Below are 11,137 nucleotides of genomic sequence, written 5' to 3'. Positions count from 1 at the left end.
GCATGGATGGTTTAACGTATATGTTTGGCAAATCGAAACTTCAATTTAAAAATATCTTAACAACCCCAAAAGATCAATAAGAAGATAAATAAAATATTTCAATGTGTGCAGGAAAAAAAAAATGTTCACATTCTCTCTATTCTTCAAGGTTCAGCTCAAAAGCCCGCCCCCCCTTTACGCGTTATGAGATGATTGCTCCTCTCAGAAGGCACTCTTTCCATGATGAAATTGCCCTTGTGCGATTACATGTAATGAGCTAGAGAGTTTATTTAAGTGAAAAAGTCGAGAAAGGACAAATGCCATATTGAGTTCACTCTATGTGGGAAATTAAGAAATGACACAAATGAGGCAGAGGAGTGCAAAAAGAAGATGAGCAAACCAACGACTTCATAACTATATAGAACAAACTGATGATTGTCTAAGGGAAGTGGTTTGGGGAGTGGGTTAAATAGGTGATTGAGGATTCAAGGTAAGTGCACTGCTGTGATGAGCACGGTGTGTTTAGGAATGTTTAATACATTATATTGAACACCTGAAACTACAATATTACACTCGTATGGTTACCACTGGAATTTAATTACATTGAAAACTTTTAAAACAGTTCGATTAAAAGAAAGCACTCTTCCAGCAATTCCAGTGTCAAACAATCTACCTCCTCAATTAACGTATACATCTTGTCACCTTCGAATAATCTGGGTTTAATCTGAATCTTTTGGAATTGGAGCACCTTGAAGGAGATATGAAGCATGTTTGAAGGCCCAGCAGATGCAGCGTAATGGAGAATGGTAGGGTCTGGAATATTTGTATGCTGAAACAATAAATGGACCTGGAAATCTAGACTGGAAATTTATCATTTTTGGACCCAGCTCCAGGGATGTTCTAGGAGACAATCCAGTTAAGAACCTTGTCAATGTACTGGCAGAACTTGGCTTCAGGATTAACTTCTTTTGTGAGTGTTGGTTCCGGGTATAGTGGGGAGTGGATCGGGAAGTTTGGGAGTTAAAGCGGAGGCAGCATAGGTAAGGGATGCTCAGGTCTAGTTTTATTTGATTGGAGATTTTATTTCTTTCTTTACCTGAAAGATTAACTAAGCGGCCCACCTCACGTGAAGAAAACAGAGAAGCAGCACAGGAGTCAATCCACACGTCTGAAGATCAGGGCTCAGGCCTGCCATGGGTTTTGCCCAGTCTTTTAAGGAGTGTATCTCTAGTTTTCTGAACTTGATGAGGCACTGTTAAACAGAGCTTCTAATTAGACACTCCACTTCAACACTGCCTAACCTTGGAATAGCCCCTGCAGCCCAAGCTAATTATAAGTGCTCACGGAGGATCGTGAATGTAAATCTTTTTTCTGTGAACAGTGCAGCATACAACCTGTGGGGGACTGTGGGGATCTGGATAAGCCTTTTTCTTTTATCTTTTTTATTGGAGTTCAATTGGCCAAATTAGCATAACCCCCAGGGGTCTATCCCGCAAAGTGCCCGCCCTCATGCCTGTCACCAGAGTCCACCCCAACCCCCCACCTCCTTCCATTACCCCCTTGTTCATTCCCAAAGTTAGGTGTCGCTTCATGTTTTGTCACCCCTACTGAATATTTTCAATCACTTTTCCTCTCCTTTCCCTTTATTTCTTTTTACTAATTTTTATATTCCCCAATGAATAGACAGATAATGTTGTCTTCTCCAATTGGACTTCTTTCATTCAGCATACATACCCTCCCAGATCTCCACGCGAAGCAAATGGTGGGTATTCGTCATTTCTAATGCTAAGTAGAATATTCCATTGTATACATATTACACATCCCATTGATCCATTAATTCTTTTGATGACAACTGAGGCTCCTCCCACATGGTTGCTATGTGGAAATTGACTGCTATAAACATTGGTGTGCGTGTCCTTGCATGTTCACTGCATCTGTATCTTTTGGGTAAATCCCCAGCAGTGCAATGGCTGGGTCGTAGGCTAGCTCTATTTTTAACTCTTGAGGAACCTCCACACAGTTTTCCAGAGTGAAACTCAAAATGGATGAAAGTTCTAAATGTGAGACAAGATTTCATCAAAATCCTAGAGGAGAACACAGGCAACACCCTTTTTGAACTCGGCCATAGTAACTTCTTGCAAGATACATCCATGAAGGCAAAAGAAACAAAAGCAAAAATGAACTATTGGGACTTCATCAAGATAAGAAGCTTTTGCACAGCAAAGGATACAGTCAACAAAACTAAAAGGCAACCTACAGAATGGGATAAGAGATTTGCAAATGACCTATCAGATAAAGGGCTAGTTTCCAAGATCTATAAAGAACTTCTTAAACTCAACACCAAAGAAACAAACAATCCAATCATGAAATGGGCAAAAGACATGAACAGAAATCTCACAGAGGAAGACATAGACATGGCCAACATGCACATGAGAAATGCTCCGCATCACTTGCCATCAGGGAAATACAAATCAAAACCACATGAGATACCACCTCACACCAGTGAGAATGTGGAAAATTAACAAGGCAGGAAACCACAAATGTTGGAGAGGATGTGTGGAAAGGGAACCCTCTTGCACTTTTGGTGCGAATGTGAAATGGTGCAGCCACTCTGGAAAACTGTGTGGGGGTTCCTCAAAGGGTTAAAAATAGATCTGTCCTACGACCCAGCAATTGCACTGCTGGGGATTTACTCCAACGATACAGATGCAATGAAACGCCGGGACACCAGCACTCCGATGTTTCTAGCAGCAATGTCCACAATAGCCAAACTGTGGAAGGAGCCTCGGTGTCCATCAAAAGATGAATGGATAAAGAAGATGTGGTTTATGTATACAATGGAATATTACTCAGGATTAGAAATGACAAATACCCGCCATTTGCTTCGACGTGGATGGAACTGGAGGGTATTATGCTGAGTGAAATAAGTCAATCGGAGAAGGACAAGCATTATATGGTCACATTCATTTGGGGAATATAAATAATATTGAAACGGAATAGAGGGGAAGGGAGAAGAAGAGGGTAGGAAATATCAGAAAGGGAGACAGAACATGAGAGACTCCGAACCCTGGGAAATGAACTAGGGGTAGTGGAAGGGGAGGAGGGCGAGGTGTGGGGTTGACTGTGTGGCGGGCACTGAGGGGGGCACTTGACGGGATGATGACTTGGTGTTATTCTGTATGTTGGCAAATTGAACACCATACAAAATAAATTTATTATTAAAAAAACGATTTTAAAAACATATTATGAACAGCTATACGCCAATAAATTAGGCAATCTAGAAGAAATGGACGCATTTCAGGAAAACCACAAACTACCAAAACTGGAACTGGAAGAAATAGAAAACCTGATCAGGCCTATAACCAGGGAGGAAATTGAAGCAGTCATCAAAAACCTCCCAAGACACAAAAGTCCAGGGCCAGATGGCTTCCCAGGGTAATTCTATCAAACGTTTAAAGAAGAAATCATACCTATTCTACTAAAGCTGTTTGGAAAGATGGAAAGAGATGGAGTACTTCCAAATCGTTCTTTGAGGCCATAATCACCTTTTTCCAAAACCAGACAAAGACCCCACCAGAAAGGAGAATTATAGACCAATATCCCTGATGAACATGGATGCAAAAACACTCAACAAGATACTAGCCAACAGGATCCAACAGTACATTAAGAAGATTATTCATCATGACCAAGTACGATTTATCCCCGGGATGCAAGGCTGGTTCAACACTCGTAAAACAATCAGTGTGATTCATCATTTCAGCAAGAGAAAAAACAAGAACCATATGATGTTTTCAATAGATGCAGAGAAAGCATTTGACAAAATACAGCATCCATTCCTGATCAAAACTCTTCAGAGTGTGGGATAGAGGGAACATTCCTCAACATCTTAAAAGCCATCTATGAAAAGCCCACAGCAAATATCATTCTCAATGGGGAAGCACTGGGAGCCTTTCCCCTAAGATAAGGAACAAGACAGGGATGTCCACTCTCACCACTGCTATTCAACATAGTACTAGAAGTCCTAGCCTCAGCAATCAGACAACAAAAAGATTAAAATGCATTCAAATTGGCAAAGAAGTCAAATTCTCCCTCTTCGCCGATGACATGATAATCTACATAAAAAACCAAAAGCCCCCCCCAAGATTGCTAGAACTCATACAGCAATTTGGTAGCATGGCAGGATACAAAATCAATGCCCAGAAATCAGTGGCATTTCTATACACTATCAATGAGACTGAAGAAAGAGAAATTAAGGAGTCAATCCCATTTACAATTGCACCCAAAAGCATAAGATACCTAGGAATAAATCTAACCAAAGAGGTAAAGGATCTATACCCTAAAAGCTATAGAACACTTCTGAAAGAAATTGAGGAAGACACAAAGAGATGGAAAAATATTCCGTGCTCTTGGATTGGCAGAATTAATATTGTGAAAATGTCAATGTTACCCAGGGCAATTTATACGTTTAATGCAACCCTATCAAAATACCATGGACTTTCTTCAGAGAGTTGGAAGAAATCATCTTAAGATTTCTGTGGAATCAGAAAAGACCCGAATAGCCAGGGGAATATTGAGAAAGAAAATCATAGCCGGGGGCATCACAATGCCAGATTTCATGTTGTACTACAAAGCTGCAGTCATCAAGACAGTGTGGTCCTGGCACAAAAATAGACACATAGATCAATGTAACAGAACAGAGAATCCAGAAGTGGACCCTCAACTTTATGGTCAACTAATATTCGACAAAGCAGGAAAGACTATCCACTGGAAAAAAAGCCAGTCTCATCAATAAATGGTGCCGGGAAAATTGGACATCCACATGCAGAAGAGTGATACTTGACCACCCTCTTTCACCATATAGAAAGATAAACTCAAAATGGATGAAAGTTCTAAATGTGAGACAAGATTTCATCAAAATCCTAGAGGAGAACACAGGCAACACACTTTTTGAACTCGGCCACAGTAACTTCTTGCAAGATACATCCATGAAGGCAAAAGAAACAAAAGCAAAAATGAAGTATTGGGACTTCATCAAGATAAGAAGCTTTTGCACAGCAAAGGATACAGTCAACAAATCTAAAAGATAACCTGTAGAATGGGAGAAGATATTTGCAAATGACGTATCAGATAAAAGACTAGTATCCAAGATTTATAAAGAACTTATTAAACTGAACACCAAAGAAACAAACAATCCAATCATGAAATGGGCAAAAGACATGAAGAGAAATGTCACAGAGGAAGACATACACATTGCCAACAAGCACATGAGAAAATGCTCTGCATCACTTGCCATCAGGGAAATATAAATCAAAACCACAATGAGATACCACCTCACACCAGTGAGAATGGGGAAAGTTAACAAGGCAGGAAACTACTAATGTTGGAAAGGATGTGGAGAAAGGGAAACTCTCTTGCACTGTTGGTGGGAATGTGAACTGGTGCAGCCACTCTGTAAAACTGTGTGGAGGTTCCTCAAAGGGTTAAAAATAGATCTGCCCTACGACCCAGCTATTGCACTGCTGGGGATTTACCCCAAAGATGCAGATGCAATGAAACACGGGGACACCTGCACCTCGATGTTTATAGCAGCAATGTCCACAATAGCCAAACTGTGGAAGGAGCCTTGGTGTCCATCAAAAGATGAATGGGTAAAGAAGATGTGGTTTATGTATATAATGGAATATTACTCAGCCTTTAGAAATGACAAATACCCACCATTTGCTTCACGTGGATGGAACTAGAGGGTATTATGCAGAGTGAAATGTCAATTGGAGAAGGCCAAACATTATATGGTCTCATTCATTTGGGGAATATAAGAAATAGTGAAAGGGAAAAAAGGGAAAGGAGAAGAAAATAAGTGGGAAATATCAGAAAGGGAGACAGATCATGAATGGTCCTAACTCTGGGAAACGAACTAGGGGTTGTGGAAGGGGAGGAGGGCGTGGTGTGGGGGTGACTGTGTGGCAGGCACTGAGGTGGATACTTGACATGATGAGTACTGGGTTTTATTCTGTATGTTGACAAATTGAACACCAATAAAAATAAATTTGTTTAAAAAAGTAAATAAAAAGAAATAAAAATTTTCTGAAAATTCCATTTGCCAACCCAGAATGCTGGATTTCAAAAGCTTCTGCTCCTTTACATGTGGCGTATCGAAAGGCAATGTTGGCGGTGACTTTTAGTGCATCCACGATTGGGATGGTATCATCATAGTCGTTTCTTTTCTTTTTTTTAAAATGTTTTATTTATTTATGATAGTCACGCAGAGAGAAAGAGAGAGAGGCAGGATATAGGCAGAGGGAGAAGCAGGCTCCATGCACCAGGAGCCCGACGTGGGACTCGATCCCGGGTCTCCAGGATCGCGCCCTGGGCCATAGGCTGGCGCTAAACCGCTGCTCCACCCAGGGATCCCAGTCGTTTCTTTTCTTACACATGTCCAACAAGAACACGTTGAGTCCAGTTTCTTTGTCTTGCATCAGTTTCAGTATATTTTGTACACACAGACAGTTTTCAGACCTATATGGATTTGGGGCATCAACAAGGCCCATAAAGCTGTTAGGAAAGTTTTCATAACCATGCCCTGCATAATATAATAATCCATATACTCCTTTGTCTAAAAGTAGTTAAAATTCATCCACAGCATTTCACATCTCGTATTCAGTAAGATCCAACTGTGAAACAAGTTTGAAATCTAGTAGTCCTAACAAGTTGGTCAATTCACATACATCCACCAAAGGAGCTTTAGGCTTGGGGTGCTCCCAGTAATTCATATTTCCTATCAAAAGAACAACTTTGTCCTTTGCCAAAGGCTGATTAGCTGTTTGCTCTTTTTTGTTGGGTTGTCCAAGATTATCTAATTCATCTTCAGTGCACTCCACTGCCTCATCTGCTATTCCTTTTTTTAAAAATTTTTAATTTATGATAGTCACACACTCAGAGAGAGAGAGAGAGGCAGAAACACAGGCAGGGAGAAGCAGGCTCCATGCACCCGGAGCCCGACGTGGGATTCGATCCCGGGTCTCCAGGATCGCGCCCTGGGCCAAAGGCAGGTGCTAAACCGCTGCGCCACCCAGGGATCCCTCATCTGCTATTCCTATGATGATTTCCACCTTCTAGCTATCCTGTCTCGATCACTATATACATGACACCAATAGGTTCCCCGATGTTCCAGATCCACATAAGGCACCATGTATAGCTTTCCTGTCTCATGTATTAATGGTGACTCATTTTTGAACCACTGGTAGTGAGGAATAGGGCTTCCAACAGCAACACACTGTAAGACCAATGTACTGCCAGGCATTATTAGCCTTTGGGACCTTGGTTCAACACAGATTTGCAACTTGGATTCAGAGATGCCATCTGAACTTTCTGGAAGCTTCCTGTTACTTCTGTGACATCACAAACATCCAGCTGTGACCAACCACTTGCTGAATTCAAAGGTGAAATTATTATTAACTCGACACACATAAAAGCCTGCATCTTTTTACATGTACTGTGTTAAAAATGAGTGCTGATGCATTTTCGTTCAGAATCTCTTTATTCATTTTAAACCACTGATACTGTACGAAGGGATGTCTAGTTGCCCGGCAACACAGTTTCACAAACTGTCTAGCCAAGACTGCCTTTGATTCTGGGTTGACAGTGATCTTTATTCCTGGGGGGCCAAGAAGCAGAACCTCCGTGTGCTCCAAAGCCTGCAGAAAGTCACTCAGTTCTGTGACTGTACAACCTTTCTCACCCATCAGCTTCAGTAAACATAAGCTTGGACTTCAGGCTCCAAGACCTTAAGAGAACACTGCTCCAAGTCCAGACAACTGAGCCAGAGGCGCCCCCGACTCCCCGCCACCTTGGCCAGCTTCCTCCAGCCCCAGCCCTCAGGCGCTCTGTCCAGGCTCACCCTGAGCCTCCGCAGCAGCGGCTCCGGAAGGCGGTTGAGGATCTCACCAGCTGGAGCGGAGAGCCGCGGCCCCGAGGGCGCGGCCGGAGGCATCTGCGAGGCCGGGGGCGGCGGGGCCTGCAGCAGCTCCCCGCACAGCGACCCCGCGAGCGCCGCGGCTCCCGCCGGCCGCATCGCGGGCCTCGTCTCCCGCGCACCTTCCGCTCCCCCTCGCTCTCCCAGGCGCCGCGGAGGCAGGGGTGGAAGGACAAACCCGCACTCCAAAGGAGGAAGCGCTGCTGCCCGCCCCGCGGAGACAGGTTTTTTAGGAAAATAATTTCTTTATTGAAACCTACTTTAAAGATTTCATTTATTTACTTAAGAGAGAGAGGGAGAGAGAGAGAGAGAGAATGAGCGGGAGGGTTGAGGCATAAGGAGAGGGAGAAGCAGACTCCCTGTCCTGTAGGGAGCTCAATGTGGGGCTCCATGCGGATCTCAATCCCAGGACCCTGAGATCATGACCTGAGCTAAAGGCAGATGTTTAACTGACTGAACCATCCAGGTGCCCCTGTTGAAACCTACTTTAAATTCAACTTTTGAACTTTGCTGTCTAACCTTTTCTGTGCGTACCTCCCAGCACACACCACCATAATATAACCATAAAAGCAAGGGGTGTGTATTTTTCTTGGATCTCAGAGAAAGAATCAACATGTCTTCTTAGGGGAAATGGCTGCAAAATGCTATTAAGGACAAAAACTCTGTATTGTGGTTCTGTTAGCAAGTTCTAGAAAATTAGAATCTATAAAAATGGAAAACCGTTCTTCTCTGTTGAACATAAGTTTATAGCAGGAAATAACAACCCATAGAGAAATCCAACTGCTATAGCCAAAGGTATTCTTATTTTTTGGTGAGGCAGTGTTAGGGTTGAGGAATCTAAGTAACTATGTATACTCAGAACTTAGCTTCCTCATCCTTAAAATCCCCACCTTTCTCCTCACTAGATTGGAAGAACTCATTTTAATCCTGATTTTCTTTGTTCAGCCCTCCAGATGGCCTGCTTGCCAATTAGCATGCTATGTATTTCACCTCATAGTTATTGGGAGCAATTAGGTGGAATAGAAAGCATGCTGTCCTGGGAGTCAAGAAATCCTAGCACAGTGTAAGCACTAAATAAATAATCATTCAATTTAGTAGATCTGTGTTCTAATCCTAGATTTTGCCATTAACTTACTGAAAATTGGTAACTTTTTGAAGAGAAAGAGAGCTTAAATTGACCTATCTTTATTACCTTTCCCCAATATATACCTGGGCTAAGGAAAAAAAGTGGTTAACCAAAGATATTTAAGCCCCTCTAGTCTCTTCTTTCTTAAATTACAAAGTGGGAAATAACAACTTTTACCTATCTCATAAGGGATAAGGATATTAGGTCAGATAATATGAAATGTGAAAGTACATTCAAAAATATTATTACACACATGTAAGGCATTATTAAGGTTATTGGTAGAAGCCCTCAATTCACTGATGGGGAGAGTAGGTGAGCTGAAAAACAAAGGGTAAAGTTTGCATTTCTAGGTAGTAATTATCTGCTGGTGTGTACATCGAGGAGCTGTATGCAGCTTCAGTGACATAATCTGATACCAAATGAATAGGAAGGGGCTTTGAGTTTGATTCCATCACTAGAGACCGTAAAAGTCATTTTTATGTAACTCAGAGTTCTAATCAATATCCATGATTGCCTTGCTGCGTATGTTTGGAAAATGAATGTTGTTGCTTATATCTCCATTTCCCTACCAGCAAAATAGGGGCAATTTTACTCCTCATAAAAATTGTGAGAAGATGTATTATGGAAAGGCAGAATATAACTCCAAGAGCCTGGATCAAGAGATGAGATAGAAAGATCCTTTCCTTAACTCTTTTGAAGACTGAATGATGTATCCCCAAGAACAGCCATAGAAAGAAGCCCTCTTTATGAGATTTTCATAAGGGAGAAGGCAAGAATAAATTTCTTATTCCTAACCCAAACACATGTAGTTATGCTCAAGAATCTAATTTCTTAAGAATTTTGAAGCTGTATCTTGAAAGGAAAAGTAAAGTTGTGATTTGATTATTTTCCTCCTTTAGCAAAACTTTCTTTTAAACCATCTCGATTTAAAATGATTCAGAGTCCAGTCTTTGGCCACGTTGACATGCAAACAGTATACTGGACCAGCACCAAAAATGCCAGACAAATCTACTCACTGGCAGCCTAAGTTGTATGTTTGGAACCTGTAAACTGTATCTCCTTGGGCCACACTGCATTGACATGACATAATGTAACTAAAATTTAATCAGATTTAAAGTGATGGCAAGGACAGGCTATAGACCTGCATTCTGTCCTTGTGCTTTTGTTAACTATGACTGGCAGTGAACTATAGCACTGAATAGAGTGAAAAGACAGAAAGGGGATTAGAATTTGTTCTGTGTGTTGGAGAGCTGCTTTTTTAATGACTCTACCAAGCTGTGCTGTATTGTTCTATTCTGACTTCATTGTTTTGGCAAGATTTGAAATTGACACTATAGGTTGGAAGTTCTGAGATGAGGTAATTGATGCCAGTAAATGACTGATTGATGAACAAGAATAGTCTATTTTTCATTGTATACATAAACCACATCTTCTTATCCATTCATCTTTCGTTGGACACCGAGGCTCCTTCCACAGTTTGGCTATCGTGGCCATTGCTGCTATAAACATCGGGGTGCAGGGTGTCCCGGCGTTTCATTGCATTTGTATCTTTGGGGTAAATCCCCAACAGTGCAATTGCTGGGTCATAGGGCAGGTCTATTTTTAACTGTTTTTATTTTTATTAATCAGTGGGTAATGGATTCAGATTTTTAAACATTTGTCTCTTGTTATGAAAATGCCATTAGCTTTGAATTAATTACTTGCAAAGATAGCTACAGCTGGATAAATTTCTGCTTAACTCTTCCCCCCAGATAGCATCTTAAAAGAATACACCCAGCATCAAATAACAAACACAAGTACATATACACAAATGTGCCTTCTGCCTGAACTGTTTTTTACAGTTTGTTCATAAAGTAAGTTTCCGAAATTGTGAATAGAGTTGCAAAGGCCTGTGATTGTAGCTTTCAATTGTATAGTTTACCATCAAGTTCCTAAGGGACGCCCATATAGCATAGCCAATGACAAGAGTTTTCTGAGGATGATTTCTAACAGTAAGTGACCTCTTCAACCATTGCACATCCATTTGTTCTGAGTACTGCCTTAGGAGAAATTACATCCTG

The 11,137-nt window shown here is 41.4% G+C and overlaps 1 pseudogene; it reads right to left on the bottom strand.

The window, feature by feature from the left end:
- Positions 1-6,059: 6,059 nt before the first annotated feature.
- Positions 6,060-7,999, bottom strand: LOC119878029 (annotated as a pseudogene).
- Between the last annotated feature and the right edge of the window lie 3,138 nt (positions 8,000-11,137).

Source organism: Canis lupus, chromosome X (assembly GCF_011100685.1).
Source record: "Canis lupus familiaris isolate Mischka breed German Shepherd chromosome X, alternate assembly UU_Cfam_GSD_1.0, whole genome shotgun sequence".
NCBI lineage: Eukaryota > Metazoa > Chordata > Mammalia > Carnivora > Canidae > Canis > Canis lupus.
Note: the sequence above shows the minus strand (reverse complement) of the source record. Positions and strands in the feature narration are given on the sequence as shown.